The 18307-nt window shown below is 35.9% G+C and overlaps 1 protein-coding gene across 1 annotated transcript in view; it reads left to right on the forward strand.

Moving 5' to 3' along the window:
- The first annotated feature begins 1218 nt into the window (after positions 1 to 1218).
- The window catches only part of LOC135713619 (facilitated trehalose transporter Tret1-like), a 51798-nt gene continuing 34709 nt past the window's right edge, over positions 1219 to 18307 (forward strand). The window contains exon 1 of the mRNA XM_065236756.1: positions 1219 to 1804. The gene's annotated coding sequence lies outside the window, so the exon portion shown is untranslated. The remainder of the gene's footprint in view (positions 1805 to 18307) is intronic.

Raw genomic sequence — 18307 nt, forward strand, 5'->3', positions numbered from 1 at the left:
AGTAGATAAATTTAATATAAAAACACTGAATTAATAAAACTAAAAGGACTTTTTTTTTAACTTAAACATTGAAATCAAAAAGGTGAAACAAGCTTGAATTAAACACAAATAGGGGAGTTCGATTTTTGTCATTCGCTTTTCTTCTCAAGGGGTTTAAACAAAATTGCATTCAACACCGTCTGGCAATGTGGATTTGTTGTCTACGACATTCTTATGCACTAGATAATGTGTCGTCACATTTGGTGTTGTATTGAAAAGTAAAGAAATGAAAGAGATGGTAAGATTTTGCTGACCATACCAGTTGACATTTATGATGTATTTACGGTTTTAGTACGATGACGCACGCTACCAATGAATTTTACCAATACTTTTAGAAAGTGATGATTTAGGAATACAAGAAAAAGAAGAAGCTGCAGCAAATCTAGTGATGATAAGTTGCCTTTTAAAATACTTCCATACAATTTGCACGACATCTAAACCTCCATCAGTCTTAACATTATTTTGCACATACACAAGTCACAGGTATGTTTATTATTCCTGGAACACCCTATAATCATGTTTTTTGTTTTAATTTAATTCTTCACAATATTCATCATCCTACCACAAAACGAAGACATTTGATGTGCTAAACGACACGACAATACATATTCCGGGCTCTAGCAATTCACAAGTCAAGAAAAATAAAATCGCTAACCAATCCAGCAAATCGAACGCACAAAATTTCCCAAAGATCGAAATACTCACTCATCAATTGAACAACCAGTTAACATTCACTCCCTCTCGAGTGCGATCTTTCGCGACCCACCCCCTAAAACATGACCTAGTATGACGTGCCCACGTCACAACGATAGCGAATAAAATAAATAAATATTACAATCCCGCAAGGCAAATCGTTACTAGCTCATCCCTTAACATACTACATGCATACCCGGCTACTTATCGCACGAACCACGCTCGTGTAGCTGAAACTGAGAGTCGCTGTCGATACACTCAATATATACAGCCAAGTCCCTCCACTAGCTCGCGGCACCGGCTTCTTAATGCCGCGTCAACAACCTGCTGCTAGTACTAGTGCCGGTCAGTCTCTATGCTGGGCTTCTCCTCTACTGCTTATTCTCTCACCATACGCGTCAAGCTTCCCAGCCCAGGACGAACCCAGTTGTATAACTTTATTCGCGAGTTGGCGATCACGCTCAGTATTCGTTAAGCCGTGCGACCGAAACGAACCCTCCAAAGCCTTCGGATCATCAAACGACCATCGTGAATGATATGTGCTGTTCAGTATTAAGAAACCAGTCAGTGTAAACAGCTTCCAGAATTTGGCACATCATCAGTTTTGGCATGGATATATGGGTGAAGGTGGTCAAGCGGTGTTCTTCGTGACGCAGTATGGTGACTGTGAGCGCACTTTGTACGATTTGCAAAACTACCTAAGCCGCAATTTGAAGTTTTTATTTTCTGACATTGATCGTTTGAGACGAAGATCGCAAATATTGACAGAGGAAAGAAAAAGTGTTTCGTGATAATTTCGATCAACCAGTGCGAAATTGCTTGCTCTGCCAGTCGGTCAGAGTGGAATCGACAAAAAAACAGAACCGAGTGAGTGTGTTGTGAAAGTAATTTTGCGTTTTGTTATTAGTTTTCTGCGGTTGTTTTATTTTTTGCAATATTTTGTGGTACTGCTGCTGGTCAGCCACCCAGTACTAGTTAGCCAGTGCATTGTGCTTATATCGTGTCAGCGGAGAAAAAATAAATAAATCTATAATTAGTTCGACGACATCCTAACGCCGGCGGTTACATTCAAGTAAGTATTCGGTAGATGGTAAAGAAATTGTGCCCAACGATAAGAAGGTTAAGCCAGGGATTTTAGAATTTTTAAACGATTTAATTTGGGCTCATACTGTGAGGTAAATGCCGTCATTGAAAGGACATACAAGCGATTGACCTTTAATAAAGGACATGTGAAGTTTTACTATTTTTGTCATGTTGAATTATTGTTTTCTGTTTGTTTTTCTTGAGACTGAAAGTTAGTCACGAAGCATAAACTAGACATACAGTTATCATTGGCTGCTTGGGATACCATTCGATTGTAGGAAAGGTTTTGAGGCTATCAAACCGGAGTTCTTTACGTAAAACAGTTCTCTAGATCATGTAAAGAAACGATTGATAATGATGGTCCCACCTTTTACCTCTACAAAGGTTTGAGCTGGACGATGTATCTTTAAGATAATTAAATATGACAATTTAACCAGGTTTGCAAACAAAATCGAACTGGTTACAGTTACAGATATAAATTCCCTCTAGAGTTTACAGTTGCTTCACAGCGATATAAATGTGGAAAAGCTCAGGCGTCCACCTCTTAGTTCGCCTTTTTGTCCACCTAAAATATTCATAAGTATTAAAAGCTATCAAGAGTTAATGAACAATCAACAAAGCATCCTATTACACTAGCAACCCCGCAATCTGATGCTATCATAATTTTCAGCAATGTCAGGAATGCTCACGAACCCCAACATTTGCCAGAAAACTTACTACTAACTCAAGGTATCTTCCAAATAAGCTTCAAATTGCATTTTTTTTTTCAAATTTTAAATTCAGTCCTCTATATCCGTAATACGCGCGCGAAGTTCAAACCTTTGTAGACTACCTTTTTTATTAAATCTACTAATATTAAATCAAATATTAAAAATCCAGCATCACCCTCGTGGCGAACAGAACAGTTTGTGCAGTACTACAATAATTATTAAATAGTCGTTATGACAGCTATCCATACAAAATAATCCGTTAGAGATAACTTCGTCAAGGTACATAATTTATCAATTCATAAAAAAAATCACTTGATAACTGTTCAAAAGAGAGTTTTAACGTGTGAATTGCAGTTTTTTTTATTTTAATTCTGTAAGTGTTGCTGAACGTTTTATATGTCTAGGCATCGAATTGAAAACATTTATTCCTTTATAATATAATGAATTTTGTGAAGCCTACTTACACACTTATTTTATTCTGCAAGCGCTGTAATCTCGATATTTGTGTTGCATTGGCCTGATTGGCCAAAAATAAAATGGAAGGGCAAAAGTCTAGATGAGGAGTGATGATTGATTTGTATAGCTGTATTTTACTGGCAACATTTAAATCGTTTTGAAATTGAGAGTTGAACTTAAGTGTGTCATCAATAATCACGCCAAGATATTCAATCTCGCGAACGCGATCAATAGTCTCATCATCAATTACAACAGAGACGTTCTCATTTACTCGATTCCGCGAAATTACCATAAATTTAGTTTTACTTGTGTTCAATTTAAACTGCTTACACTACAATCATCTTAGAGAACGCAAATCTTCATTCAAGTGTAAAACGGCATCAATTAAATCCTAAGCTGCAATGAGTGTACTTCCTCCGATTTGGAAGGAATCATTTTTAATTCCAATTTTTAAAAGTGGTAAAAAGTCTGATGTAAAAAATTACCGTGGAGTTGCTATATTATCAAGCATTTCTAAATTATTCGAATCCATCATTAATGACAATGTATTCTTACAGATTAGGTCGGTAATTACTAGCAAACAGCACGGATTTGTTAAAGGACGATCTACAACTACCAACTTGATACATTTTGTGTCATACTGTTTAAACTCAATGGATAAAGGAAATTATGTAGAAACGCTATATACTGATTTCAGTAAAGCATTTGACAGAGTTGATATACCACTCTTGCTTTTTAAGCTATCCAAATTAGGCTTCAGTCCTAGGCTACTGAAATGAATCGAGTCGTACTTATCAAGGCGGACGCAAAAGGTAAGATTTGAAGGAAATCTGTCCACCATAGTTAATGTAACATCTGGTGTGCCACAAGGTTCACATCTTGGTCCATTACTGTTCATTTTATTTGTCAACGATATAGAACATATTTTTAAATTTCTTCATGTTTCTATATATGCTGATGACATGAAACTTTTCATGGAGATATCTAAAGCACCTGATCTTCAAATATTTCAACAAGAAATTGACGTCTTTTACACATGGTGTAAGAAAAATTTGTTAGAACTAAATATTAATAAATGCAATTCTATATCGTTCACAAGAAAGCAAGCTGTAATACACGACACAATTACTCTTGGCCAGAAAACAATCCAAAGATCCTATCAAGTCAGAGACTTAGGTGTTATCCTCAACTCCAAGTTAACTTTTGCTGATCACTACAATAACATTATCTACAAAGCAAGCAACATGCTCGGGTTCATTAAAAGATTTAGTTTGCACTTCAATGATCCCTACACAATCAAAACACTTTACGTAGCATATGTGAGGCCTCTTCTCGAATATTGTAGCATAGTTTGGGCTCCATATCATGATACACATGTAAACCGCATTGAATCAGTTCAAAAGCAGTTCTTGTTGTTCGCTCTAAGAAAGTTGGGTTGGACGAGTTTTCCACTTCCATCTTATGAATCGCGTTGTATGCTAATTAATTTAGATGAGCTCAAAAAGCGAAGAGAGTTCGCAATGATTGCTTTTATAAACGATGTGATTTCGCAAAGAGTTAACAGTCCAGAGATTTTGGAAAATATCAATTTTTATGCTCCCACTCGCTCACTGCGGAATAGAAATTTGTTTAGCATCAACAATCAAAGAACAGACTATGCCAAAAACAGCCCATTGAATAGAATGATGTCTTGCTGTAATACATACTGTGAATATATTGACATAACAATGAATAAAAGTACGCTTAAAAAAACTTTCTTCACGAGGTTAGCTAGGCATCAATAATAAAATATAAATGCTATGCAAGTAATTGAAGTAAAATTGTAACAATTAGCGTTTAAGTAAAACTGTAAAACGGTCTACACTGATTGACGACTAATAAATAAATAAATAAATAAATAAATAAATAAATAAATAAATAAATAACACTGTATCATCTGCAAAAAGATTAATGTCGCACAATCGTTAAGCACGTCGCAAGGCATTAATACACATAATAAATAACAGGGGCCCTAATACATCCCTGGGGCCCTCCAAGGTTATTCCCCACGGGACTGGAAGCAGAATTATTAAACACAGTCCGTTGAGTTCTGTCAGACAAATAGCTTTCAAACCATTTATATGCAGTACTCGTAATTCCAAAGCGCTTGATTGATCTTATCAATAAGGGCCTAGAAATTGTTTCTAGGCTCCAAGTTATTTTACCGCTTCGCAAATACCAAATTCAACGCGGTTTCATAAGAATGACCTTCCCGATATCCCGATTGTTCTGGTATCAACAAACTATAACTATTTAAATACTCCAAACTTTAACAACAAGTTCTAAAATTTTCGCTAATGTGTGCAGCATGTTGATAAAAACCATCCTAATAATAAAAACTCTTTTACAGGCAAAAAAATACTAGAGGCTAAGAGTACCAGTTATGGCTATACGGTCCTATTATGGTATATTCCAGTTACGGCCTATGGAATGTGTTTCCGTGCCTATATTTTAATGATCCGTTAATACAAATTCAACGGACAAACAGTATCCAAAGTTGACCAATTCACGAAAGTAAGCAAGAAGTCATCATAAAAATGTGAATTAATGATACAGTAATAGATTGAAATGATTGTTATGAATTAGAATGATGGTGGCATAAAACTGCTATAATGTAACATGGATACAAATTACTAAGTGAAATTAAATGGAAAATAATCACCTTATTTTTGTTCATGAGATACGTTGTTTTACAAAATCTCAAAAACGGTAAAAAATGCCTGGTTGTTTTTTTTTTTAATTGTGTTCCTTAGGTAAGGGTAACTTTAATAGTTTTTTAAAATACATTCTAAATATTTATACATCAGTTAATGTTTTTCAAATATTTTTTTTTAACCAGTATAGGATCCTCAGTACTTGTTTTAAAGTTAATTAGTAAGTAATATATTTAACGGAATTTATTGTATATGAACTTTTTTTGTAACATGAGTTTTTTTTTAAATTGGGGTTACTTTGATAATACTCGATGGATGTAAAAAACACACGCGTGAATCTCAAACAATTTAGTTAAAGAAACATGAAAAATTGAATAAGTATGTAATCAGAAACATCATTAGCAATAAGAAGACAACATTGAATTTGTGTCAGATGCGTATTTCGACTACAATGTGCAGTCTTTATCAGGGTCATTCACATTAAAGAACTTATAAAAACCTAGCCCCCTTAAGTACTTATCCCCTAGGTAAAAATGTCAATATAACATATTATACCCGGTTCCATCCACCGCATATATAAAGAGATTACTGTATTTCCATTTCAAGGACCAGAGAGACGTTCGTTATATATCAATCGAGCACAACTATAAAAAAAAATCTGAGTGTATACGTTTGTATCTAGGTTTGTGTATACCCTCTATTTCTCGGAATTACGTTGGTGCTTCCCCGTTACTGTTTGCTCCACTCCAACGTTTTCGTTCTGTTTAGCACCTTTTTTTCAGATTTCAATTAGTTGTATGGGCAGCCTTATTGATTAGCATTAATTTCATACTTACTAAAGAGTGATTCATTCAATATCAAAGCATTTTCTTACGGATGATTGAGACGGCTACAGTTAGCGAATTTGAATGTTTTAATTAAATTAGTTTATCTGTGGGAAAATTGCATGGTAAGAAAACATCACGATGTAACCAGTCAAAAAAAACTAACAATGCGTCAGCACGTTTCAGTACGAATGCTTATTTGAGGAAAATAGACTGAGGGATCGCAATCAAATGAGTTCAAAATGTTCTGATTTGGAGTGAAGGGTACGATGTGAAGTTGAAATGATAATTTGACCCACCCTAATTCTGAAATCACCAACACCAACTGTAATTTTTGGGGTATTATTTTCAATAAAAAATCACACACCAATCTGCGGGCTGCACCGACGAAAATATTAATTATTTTTACCATTATTACAAAGAACAACGGAACTACCGCCACAGCCGCAGACAGTATATGAGTAAGTCAAACGCGCACTCTTTTGCCTGTAGATATGAAGAAATACTTCATGTCTCCTCTTCCATTAATGTATGGAGTGTGCGTTTGACTAGTTCTGTCGCACTAATGGTCCTTCCCTCATTTTTAATTTCTATTCAATTTCCATACTGCCATACTCTAGCGGAACTATCAACCTACCCTCTTCAGACCTTTCTCCAGCTATAAATTACACTAGTTTACAAATGAAATAAAAAAAAATTAAATTGAATATTTGACCAATGATTCTTATGTAAAAGCGTGCGCTGAATCCAAAAATGTAGTCAATATAAATCGCAGTAGGATAGTTTTTTAAATACAGCTAAAAAATGAAAATTAATTTAAAAAAAAGTATATTTACTAAAATACAAATATCTCCGGTTGTAATTAAATTATATCAATTATTTTAACGCCAAATTAAAGGTAAGAAAATTTCAATCAACTAAACATAAACTGTCAGTGAGATTAGTAGTATTGTTGTTAATTCATAGTGAGTTTATTATATTTTTTTTAATCTGCATTTTTTCAAGAAAAAAATAATTTCTGATTTGTTTTTAATCAGTGTAAATAAAAATGTTTGTAGTGGTTGTACCACTAATCTCACTGTAAAATTGTGTCCAAACGATCGAAAGCCAATTTTATCATTTTTGAATTTGGCGTTAAAATAATTATTATAACTTCATTACAACCGGAGATATTTGTATTTTAGTAAACACATTTTTTTTAAGTGGGTTTTTTTAAGTGGGTTTTTTTTAGCTACTTTTCGAAAACTATCCTACCGAGATTTTTTGGACTATTTTTTTTTGATTCAGCGCACGATTTTACATGGGAAATGACCATCAGCATACAAAGTTCAATTATGCTGTGAAGTAGTGATATCACACTAAAGCTTTATGTTAGATAACATTTCCCACCAACTCACGTAACAATCACCAAATGAAAAGTAGAACATTTTTGAATGTTTTTTAATCAGCCAACTAGTTCCGGAGATTTGTATAGGCCAAGTGCCTACATCCGAGCTGAAACGAATAAAACCCATCATTCTCATGTAATTTGATGTGTGTGTGTGTGTGTGTGTGTGTGTGTGTGTGTGTGTGTGTGTGTGTGTGTGTGTGTGTGTGTGTGTGTGTGTGTGTGTGTGTGTGTGTGTGTGTGTGTGTGTGTGTGTGTGTGTGTGTGTGTGTGTGTGTGTGTGTGTGTGTGTGTGTGTGTGTGTGTGTGTGTGTGTGTGTGTGTGTGTGTGTGTGTGTGTGTGTGTGTGTGTGTGTGTGTGTGTGTGTGTGTGTGTGTGTGTGTGTGTGTGTGTGTGTGTGTGTGTGTGTGTGTGTGTGTGTGTGTGTGTGTGTGTGTGTGTGTGTGTGTGTGTGTGTGTGTGTGTGTGTGTGTGTGTGTGTGTGTGTGTGTGTGTGTGTGTGTGTGTGTGTGTGTGTGTGTGTGTGTGTGTGTGTGTGTGTGTGTGTGTGTGTGTGTGTGTGTGTGTGTGTGTGTGTGTGTGTGTGTGTGTGTGTGTGTGTGTGTGTGTGTACAATCTAACCCCCACTGTCCGGCAGTGTTATTATGGAAGAAAACTGCTTTTTATTACCCTTAAATTAAAGCAGGTTTAGTCCGGGAGTTAGAAGGTGTTAGCTCTATTGCAGCTCCAGTGACCCATTTCAGAATGCCTCGTAATTCACGACCCCTCCGAGGTTACTTTTACTTACAATAAGCCCCGCATGTTCACTCTACCTTTATCAAATGGATAATGGTATCATAAACACACTTCCAGATTCAAAAAATATTATTTCCAAATCTGGCACGTATATAGATTTGAAATTTGTTCAACTGTATAAAATCGATTTGAATGGACATTTCTTATCAATTTTGTTTCGAATACCTCTTGATTCATCTGCTTGCAGCACTTACTGGCCCTTACCGGCGACCAACTCATCTGCCCGCAAATGCAACAACGCCTAAATCTCAAAGCTCTCCGAACGTCCCCTCGAAAATGCAATCGAGATATGTATAAGAACCATCTCCAACTGGAACGTACTCACCAAATCAATACATCCGGGAGAAAATTCCCGATGCTTATTTTTCTCTCGCAAACCCGTCGTCGTCGAACGGCAAAAAAAGGAAACTCGGTGAGCAATTTTGTGACACGGAATTTTCACTGAACATAAACCGCGAATTCACGAATTTCACCACACCCAACTGCGAAACACGTTCAAAAGCACTTTTGGTACAATTTCGATCAATTTCTTTCGAAAACACAACAAAAAAAGTTACAAGCGAGCCAACATCATCACCGATTGTGCCGAGCTCTTTCACGCACCTTGCAGCGCGTAAATAAACTGAAATTAAAAATATCATTCGCGATGCCACTAATTTCTGGTCCGGGAGAAAATCAAACAACGCAGATTGCGACATCTCTTCTGATGCTTGCAGACATATTGAATCACGTTTTCTTTCTCTATTCTAAAACTTCCCGGAAAGCGAGAAAACTACCAATCACACACGTATAAACGTCCGGGAGGTAGAGCGCCAGCGATAATCCGGCAATTGCAGCCGAAAACTATGAGAGCGAACGCACGCACAAAACAGAGAACAAACTTAAAACACAACCGTATCCAAAGGCGTTCGAAACTGCACCCGCACTTTAGGTGAATCATCCTGTCGCAAAAAAGCCATGCAGGAGACGGATTCTTCATCGCCTTTAACTGGTTTAGCGCATTGGTCACAGGCGGAAGTCATGCTGACTCAGTTTCCAAAAGTGATTTAGAAACAGCGGTGGAGATGCTCTAATACGCAAAGAGGAATTGGATTCTCAAGATCGCCCAATGCTAGACAGTATACACTACAATATGTCTGATTGGATAACTTTTTCACTGTTTTCACAACACAAAATATGCTCTAATTAGACGATTATCGCAACGAACTGCACTTTCTACTAACAACCAGTACAATATTTCAGGTATACCGAACGGAAAAAACAAATAACGATAGCCCGTGTGATAAAAAATCGACAAATTTAGCAGCGCACAATTGACGAGTGCACGGATGGATTTGAGTTCACTCACTCGACAAAAATTGACACAACAGCGGGGCCCTGTATACTAAAAATGAACACATGAATAATGCTCGCGTAACATTTGAAAAGGGCCTATCAACTTTTGTAAATAATTTGCTAGGTCCTTTTCACGAGAACCGAAGTACGCCCACGCAAACCAAGAGCACTATCGGGAAGGGGAGAATTTCCACTGCCCGAAGGTGTTGTTAGTTTACGTGAGCGTATTCGGTTCGCGCGAAAAAGGCTTAACAAGTTTTGTGTACATAAGTTGATAAACCCGTTTCAAATGTTACGTGAGTATTATTCATGTGTTCATTTTTAGTAAACAGGGGCCCGCTGTTGTGTCACTTTTTGTCGAGTGAGTGAACTCAAATCCATCCGTGCACTCGTCAATCACGACGATGTGAATAACAACAACTGTCAAATGTTCCCAGAAGTGGCCTGTTTCTGACTTGGGCTAAAATCCATTATGCGATACCTCAAATCATTTGAGAATTCTTAAATTAGGTAGTAATTTGGAGTGCCCAGGACCACGCTGCACAGTGGTCTAAAAAATTCAAAACGTGCGTTTTTAGCCTATGCTAAAACGGTCCATTTAAGCCATATAGTGTCTTTGGAGAATTTTGTGTACTTAAAAAGCCCCTTCTTATGGGCCTAGCCATTTCATGATTAATCTACCTAGAAAAAAAAATTTTGTTTGTCGAGATAGCAAATTGGTGTCTTTAGCAAAGTTTTAGACAATATTAAATCAAACGTTTTTGATTCGAACATCAACCCGTTATCTATTATGTTTACTGAGATATGTAATTTTTTTTGGTAAGAGCCTTCAGGAAATCATTGTTTTGCAAATAACTTTTCAGGAAGCTATTTTTTGACATTAGTATGTTCTACACAAATGTTTGATTTTTAAAAATACGCCATTTTTTCTTGGGAAACAAGTTCCTTACTTCAATACTACTTAAGATATTCAATGTTTTGACCCAAAATCAGCACTTTTTCCAAGTCCAACAGCTCGGCAAAATTGGGCAAACCAGGTTAATTACATTTGAAAGTAAACTTAAAATGCTACCCAATGCATACTAAATCATTAGTCTTCTTTACTCTACCGATCTGCTTATTACCAAACTATAGTATACTGTGTACAGATAATCGTCTTCTTGCATTTATACCATACGTCACACTTAGAAATTATCGCCGACTTCGGTAATTTTTACCGAAATCTGAACAGCTGAACTGTTCGGTAAAATTTATGCAATTCAATTCAATTGCTTTTCAGCTATTTTGAAACTAAACCTCCACTAAAATGACAAGATTTGATCATTTAAACAAGGTTGAGCATGTTTTGAAATTACTTTCAAATTCAATAGCCTTTAAAATGAAGGTCGAAGTTTTACCGAACGTTCAGCTGTTCTGATTTCGGTAAAATTTACCGAACACGAAAACAAAATCTTGGTGTGTAGAGCAGCTCCTTGATACGTCATTTACTTTTGGTGTTAAGGGGGTAGTACATTTTGAACGTCCAAAAAGTAAGGCATTTTCGTTAATTTTTTTAAGCAATAAAACACTCAGGGAGGGCAAATATGTTATAACCCATTTATTAGTCATCCTTTGAACTACAATTTGTATTTTTTTGAACTCGATTGGCGTCTCCCCGTGGCCGGTGCACCAGGTCGCGCGGGCGTCCTCGCGCGGAAGTCGGAAAACGGCGTGGGAAAATACTCCTTTCCATGTGATCCTGGAACATAAATCGAACAAAAATCCTGATTAGTGATGAAATTTGGGTTAGAAATACGTATTCCGATTTTTTTTAAATTAATTTTTTCAAAAGTTGTGGCCTTAGGAAAAAAAAAGTCAATTTTTTCACCCTAAAAATGCTTACAAAATCGTGGATTAAAAATCCTTTTTTGACAAAATCAAAAATGTGGATACGTATTTCTAAACAGAATTCAATTTTGAACTAGAAAATCTAGGCGATATCCAAATTTGATGATAACTGGTTAGAGTTATTTCCCACGCCAGTTTGAAAAACTCCGTTTCGAGATAAACGCGTTTAAAGATAAAATTGCTCTCTCAGCGCGCCGGTACATGTTTTAGGAAATCGCTTCGTAAAGCGGTAAGGAATATTCTGGCGAACTTGGAGTCTTTTTTAAATTACATCCCAAGGAACATTTTAAGCCAAAAAAAAAATGCATTTTTTTGAAAAATCAAAGTGTACTTCCCCTTAAGGTGCAATTTACTTTGATGCTTTTTGAAAAATTTCAAAAGCAGTTTTTTCCTGCGCATTATTTCAGATTGCAAGAAGCTCGCACTATTCGATTCCTTTTGATAGTTTACACAAAATTACGCGAGCTTTTTGCAATCTGAAATAATGCGTCGGAAAAAACTGCTTTTGAAATTTTCCAAAAAGCATCAAAGTAAATTGAACCTTAAATCGAAGTAGGCTTGCAAAAAAAAATCATGCCTTGCAAAGCAACGTACGGTAAAACCGAGGGTAAAAGTTTTGATTCCATATTCTAATTTGCAGTGATCGGTTGACTGGAAAAGAAGGTGATTCTTAGTGTCTATTATATAGTGCGATCGGTTGACTGAAAGAACAGCGATTCTTGTTTCTCGTGGCAGGTGAGTTTCGGTGTCTATTGCAGTCACCAAAAATTGACTGAACTATGAGTGGTCTCTGTTCCCCCCGGCAGGAGATTCACAGTGTCGGTAGTAGTGACCGATTGCTTGAACGAACAGTGATCCTTGTTATTCCCGGAATGCGATGAATTATTTTTTTCGTTGATATTCTATGAAACGGTTGATGAAATATAACTATATTGAGATGTAGGTAGTAATAGTTTGAAGTAGTAATGTTTTTTGTTTAATCATAGACAAACAGACATAACTCTTAGAAGAAAATTCTTCAAAAAATATCTTCAAGCGTATTTTGCGTATCATCCACATTCCCAAGCAATGTTTTGCAACTGGAGCATCCCTCGTGCATGTATTTTTTTCACTAGTTGCTTTTCCCTCGTTGTGTCAACGCGTCAGCTGCGTTGAGTAAAAACAAAACAGATGGAAGTCAGTGATGTCGGTTCTATGAATTTTTCAGAAGATCTATAGAATTGATTGAATACTGCAGAAATACGGATCCGTAGGAAAAATTCTCAGAAGCTAATACTTTTTTTTAGGGATTTGTTTTGTTTGCTTAGTGTGGTTTTTCTTTTGCAGAAACAAAGTTTTTAAACGAGGTAAAGCATCACTTATTAGTGCCCTTTCTACCACCGCTCATCACTTGTACACAGAAGAAAAAAATAATATGTATCAATCAATGATATTCATGGTGAAGTATTGAACATCAATAACTGATAAAAGTTGATAGAATATTACAGTCATCAACATGATTTGTTCTCGAATGCTGTGTACATCGTACAACGTAATGAATGACTAATGTGCAGCAGTTTTGATGTAATATTCAACAATTTTTTTCTGTATTCGTCAGATGTGGTATGTGAGACACACACTGGAGACCAGTGGGATGCCTTGACCACTCATCATTTTCAAGAGCTGAAATCTACTAACTAGGCGTGAAAAAGAACTGGCATCACTGATAAGTTCGAAATGTGGTGGCTTGCTCAATGCTTCAGTGGTGCCACCATGACAAATGCAAGCACATTCCCAACTAAAACATTATTTGCGATGAATGTGATTGGGAGTGTTATGTCTGTTTGTCTGTGGTTTAATGTTCATCATGCGTATTTCCGTTATATATAAAAAAAGAACTTCAGTGACACAATTATACAGGAAGTCGTGACCCTAAAGTTTGGTCATAAGCAGATCAGCAGAGAATACTAAAGAAGACTAATGATTCGGTATGAATTGGGCAGCATTTTAAGTATACTTTCAAATGTAATTAGTCTGGTTTGCTCAACTTTGTCCAACTTCGAACTGTTGGCGTTGGAAAAAGGGCTCATTTTGGGTAAAAACCTTGAATATCTTAAGAAATATTGAAGATAGGAACTTGCTTTCCAACACAAAATGGCGTATTTAAAAAAAAACATTTGTGTAGAACATACTAATGTCAAACAATTGCTTCCTGAAAAGTTATTTGCAAAACATTGATTTTTTAAAGGCCCTTACCAAAATAAAAATTACATATCTCTCAGGGCTGGTAGCAGGTCACTTTTTAGTGACTTTGTCACTATTTCGAAGTCAATCACTAAAAAGTCACTTTTCACACCAAAAAGTCACTAAAGTCACTATTTCCCTAAAAATAATCACTAAAGTCACTTTTTCACAACTAAAATAGAGTGAAATGGAAAAATATCAACAACATTTTTAAATTGAGTACTTGGCACTAAGGAAGTTATAAAAGTATTCTGGGATGCTTTCTGAGGATACATCCAAGAGACCTCTAAAGAGTTCGAAATAAATTCCGAGAAGAATTCCAATGGAATCGGCTATTGAGGGATCAATCTCAAAGGAATTCTTCGAAGAGTTTCAAAGGTATTCTGAGATGGATTTTTGTTTTGAGAATTCTGAGAAAATACCATGGAAATTCTGAGGAGAATACGAATTGAATTTCCATTATAATTCAGAGGATCCTTCAAGATTATTCTAAGCAGAAATTCATGATATTTCTGAGATTAATTACATGGAAATTCTAAGGAGAATTCAAGTAAATTCAAAATGGATTTATGGGACGAATCTTCATGGAAATCCCGGGATTATAATTAAAAAATCGAATATAATCAACTAAAACTTATTATGTTTACATAGGTGAAGATGATTAACTTCAAATATCAGACTTGAAGTGGACATTTTATACGATAGATGAGGAGTTGAAGGTATAGAGTTGATAGTTCCGTTGTAGTACGGTAGTGTGAAAATTGTGTATAGAAAGTATAAAGCGACCCAAGTAACAATTTAAGTTTTATGAGGGTTCTGTAGACCATGAATTAGACTTGTAGAATGCTTTAAAACCTTGATAAAACTTGCAGTGTTACTTGGGGAGCAAAGGACATTTTTTAGGAAGGTACGAATCAGGTAGGTGCTTACGTCAGATGGCGATTTGAGTGTGAAACAATTGATAGACTGTTTCCGCACATCAAAGGTACATGAGCAAATCGGCGATCATCCCTTTTTCCAGTGTGGCGGGGTGAAATACCCCTCACTATCCCTCATTAAGGGATGAGTTTGGTAAAAGGGATGCTCTACCCGATTTGTACCTTCCTCAAAATGGTTTTAAGCTCGCTTTTTACTTTCTATATACAATTTTCGCACTGCCGTACTACAACGGAACTATTAACTCTATACTTTATTAAAATTCCCACTTTAAGTCTGATATTTGACGTTCAGCATCTCCACCTACGAAATTAATCTATTTCCAAGAATGTTGTCCATTGTTCTGCACAGAATTTCAAGAATGTAATATTATTTTTGTTAAGCTTGTTTTAAAAGGAAGTTAAAGAGAAGTGGAATAATTCTAAAAAAAAGTTCTTGAGACCATTCTGAAAAAAAATGTATAAAATATTCTTATCAAATTATCAAAGTTATATCAAAATTTTAAAGATTTCAAAGACAGAATCAAATTCAAGATCTTGGGATAAGAAGGTTGTCTTTGTAATGATCTATTTAACCCTATTTAAGCTGGTTTATTTTGGTTTATTGGTTTATACATTAATTTTAACGTATATCGCTCAATCAGTAACATTAAGAAAAAAATACTTTGGGAAAATCTGGAAATTGCTATTTGCTGGTCATCATGAAAAACGTAATCAAAAAGAAATTATTCAAATCACTTCAAATGGTCTTTATAAGAGATTCCGTTGAGAGTTTCGATATAATTAGAGAAATTCATGAAATTTTGAGAATTGAGTTTCTGAGTCATCATATAAGGGTCATTATTGGCTACTTATTTATTATTTAAAAAACACTATTTGGTCACTATTTCCGTAATTTTAGTCACTAAAGTCACTACTATTATATAGCATCAGCACTACCAGCCCTGATCTCTGTAAACGTAAGAGACGTTTTCAGCAAAAAAATGTTTGATTTAATATTGTCTAAAACTGTGCTGAGGACACCATTTTCCTATCTCGAAAAACAATAAAAGTAAAATGTTCATCCCCCTGCTAGGTAGATTAATCATGAAATGGCTAAGCCAAAAATAATGGGTTTTTTAAGTACACAAACTTCTCCGAAGACATTATATGACTTAAATGGACCGTTTTAGCAACAACTAAAAAACGCACGTTTTGGCACTTTTTGGCCACTGCGCGCAGGTCACATCCGGTTATTTTTCGGGAAAATCCATCATGGGATCATATGATCACTTTTTCCGGAATTTCTATTATTAAGAAGAGTCAGATATCACCATAGGTGGATTAATTCAGATTTTTATTCTTGAACCGCCATAATAAAAACGCTCACTCAAAATGTTACCGCCAATCATCCTCACCCAGCCAAAATCAAAAATATAAAAGATAACACATTTATGGGCCAGCACTCTGCAATCTACCGACCAGTGATTTGCAACTGTTGATGATAGCGATCTCTGCAACCCATAGAAAATGCATCTTTGCTGCAAACCATTCCACTGCCCATTGTCGCAGAGACAATCATTGTCGATAAACTCTCAGGCGACCGCAAACTGTTGTCTTATCATTTATTGCCCCCACCGGCGATGGCTCACTTGATGTCTGCAGCCGAGTCAGTGCCCAATGGTCACGTTAATGTGTAGTCCGAAGTGCCTGTCGCCAGACATCGGAATGTGTTGATAGGTATGGGTATGAGATGCTTCAATAAATCAGGACCTCCTGTGGATTGGTAATTGTTATCAATAAAAAAATTGATCAACTATCAATCAATTTATTAGCCTCGAAATCTGTGCCATGCGAACAATATGACCATGTTGTCTATAGTCCATACACAGACAAACAGACATAACTCTTAGAAGAAAATTCTTCAAAAAATATCGTCAAGCGTATTTTGCATGCGCACTATCACCATCTATCATCCACATTCCCAAGCATTGTTTTGCAACCGGAGCATCCCTCGTTCATGCATTTTTTTTCACTAGTTGCTTTTCCCTCGTTCTGTCAACGCGTCAGCTGTGTTGAATAAAAACAAAACAGATGGAAGTCAGTGATGCCGGTTCTATGAAATTTTCCGTTGATCTATAGAATTGATTGAATTCTGCAAAAATACGGATCCGTAAAAAAAAATCGCAGAAGCTAAGACTTTTTCTTAGGGATTTGTTTTGTTTGCTTAGTGCGCTTTTTCTTTTGATGGAAACAAGTTTATAAACGAGGTAATGCATCACTAATTAGTGCCCTTTCTACCACCGCTCATCACTTTAATGTGTACACAGAAAAAAAAAAATATGTATCAATCAATGATATTCATGGTGAAGTATTGAACATCAATAACTGGTAAAAGTTGATAGAATATTACAGTCATCAACATGATTTGTTCTCAAATTCTGTGTACCTCGTACAAAGTAATGTTAGGAACGGAATGACTAATGTGCAGCAGTTTTGATGTAATATTCAACAACTTTTTTTCTGTATTCTTCAGATGTGGTATGTGTCTCCAGTGGGATGACTTTACCACTTATCATTTTCAAGAGCTGACATCTACTAACTAGACGTTAAAAGAACTGGCATCACTGATAAGTTTGAAATGTGGGGGCTTGCTCAATGCTTCAGTGGCGCCACCATGAGAAATGTTATGTATGTTTGTATGTGGTCCATAGTTGCAGTATTGATTGTTTAAGTATCTAATATTGGATATGTGATATTTTGGAACATTCTAGAATTATACTCGTCAAATGGCGTAATCGCTGAAATGTTTTTATGATTTGATATTTTATTGAAAACCGTAGCAAGACATATCTTGTGTTATTTCTTTTTAATGCAAGGATGGAAGAATTTCAGCTATGAACTTAGCATGTTTTTAAAGGCACAAAGGGTGGACATAAAAGCAATGAACGGAATTATGAGTAACATAATTGGATTGTTTTTCATTGTTTGGATCAAACATGTGTGCTTTACTTCTCAGTATCTTCTAATTTTCCGAACATTTAAAAATAACTTGACTTAAAGATGATTGACTGTAGAAAAGTATATAGTAACCCTCATGCATAGCATCGGCCCGGTGTTATGTATAGTGTTGATCGTTTGCGAATTAAATGTGGTAATTGGGAATCGGATAAGCCATAGTGTGATTGGAACACGAACGCACCAAAATACGAATGTAATGACGCAACAAACGGATACCTTGCAAGTAAGAAGAGTAAATTTACATCG

The sequence above is a fragment of the Ochlerotatus camptorhynchus genome, unplaced genomic scaffold (genome assembly GCF_037179485.1).
Source record: "Ochlerotatus camptorhynchus isolate MF236.1 unplaced genomic scaffold, CSIRO-AGI_Acam_v1.1 ptg000574l, whole genome shotgun sequence".
In the NCBI taxonomy this organism is placed as follows: domain Eukaryota; kingdom Metazoa; phylum Arthropoda; class Insecta; order Diptera; family Culicidae; genus Ochlerotatus; species Ochlerotatus camptorhynchus.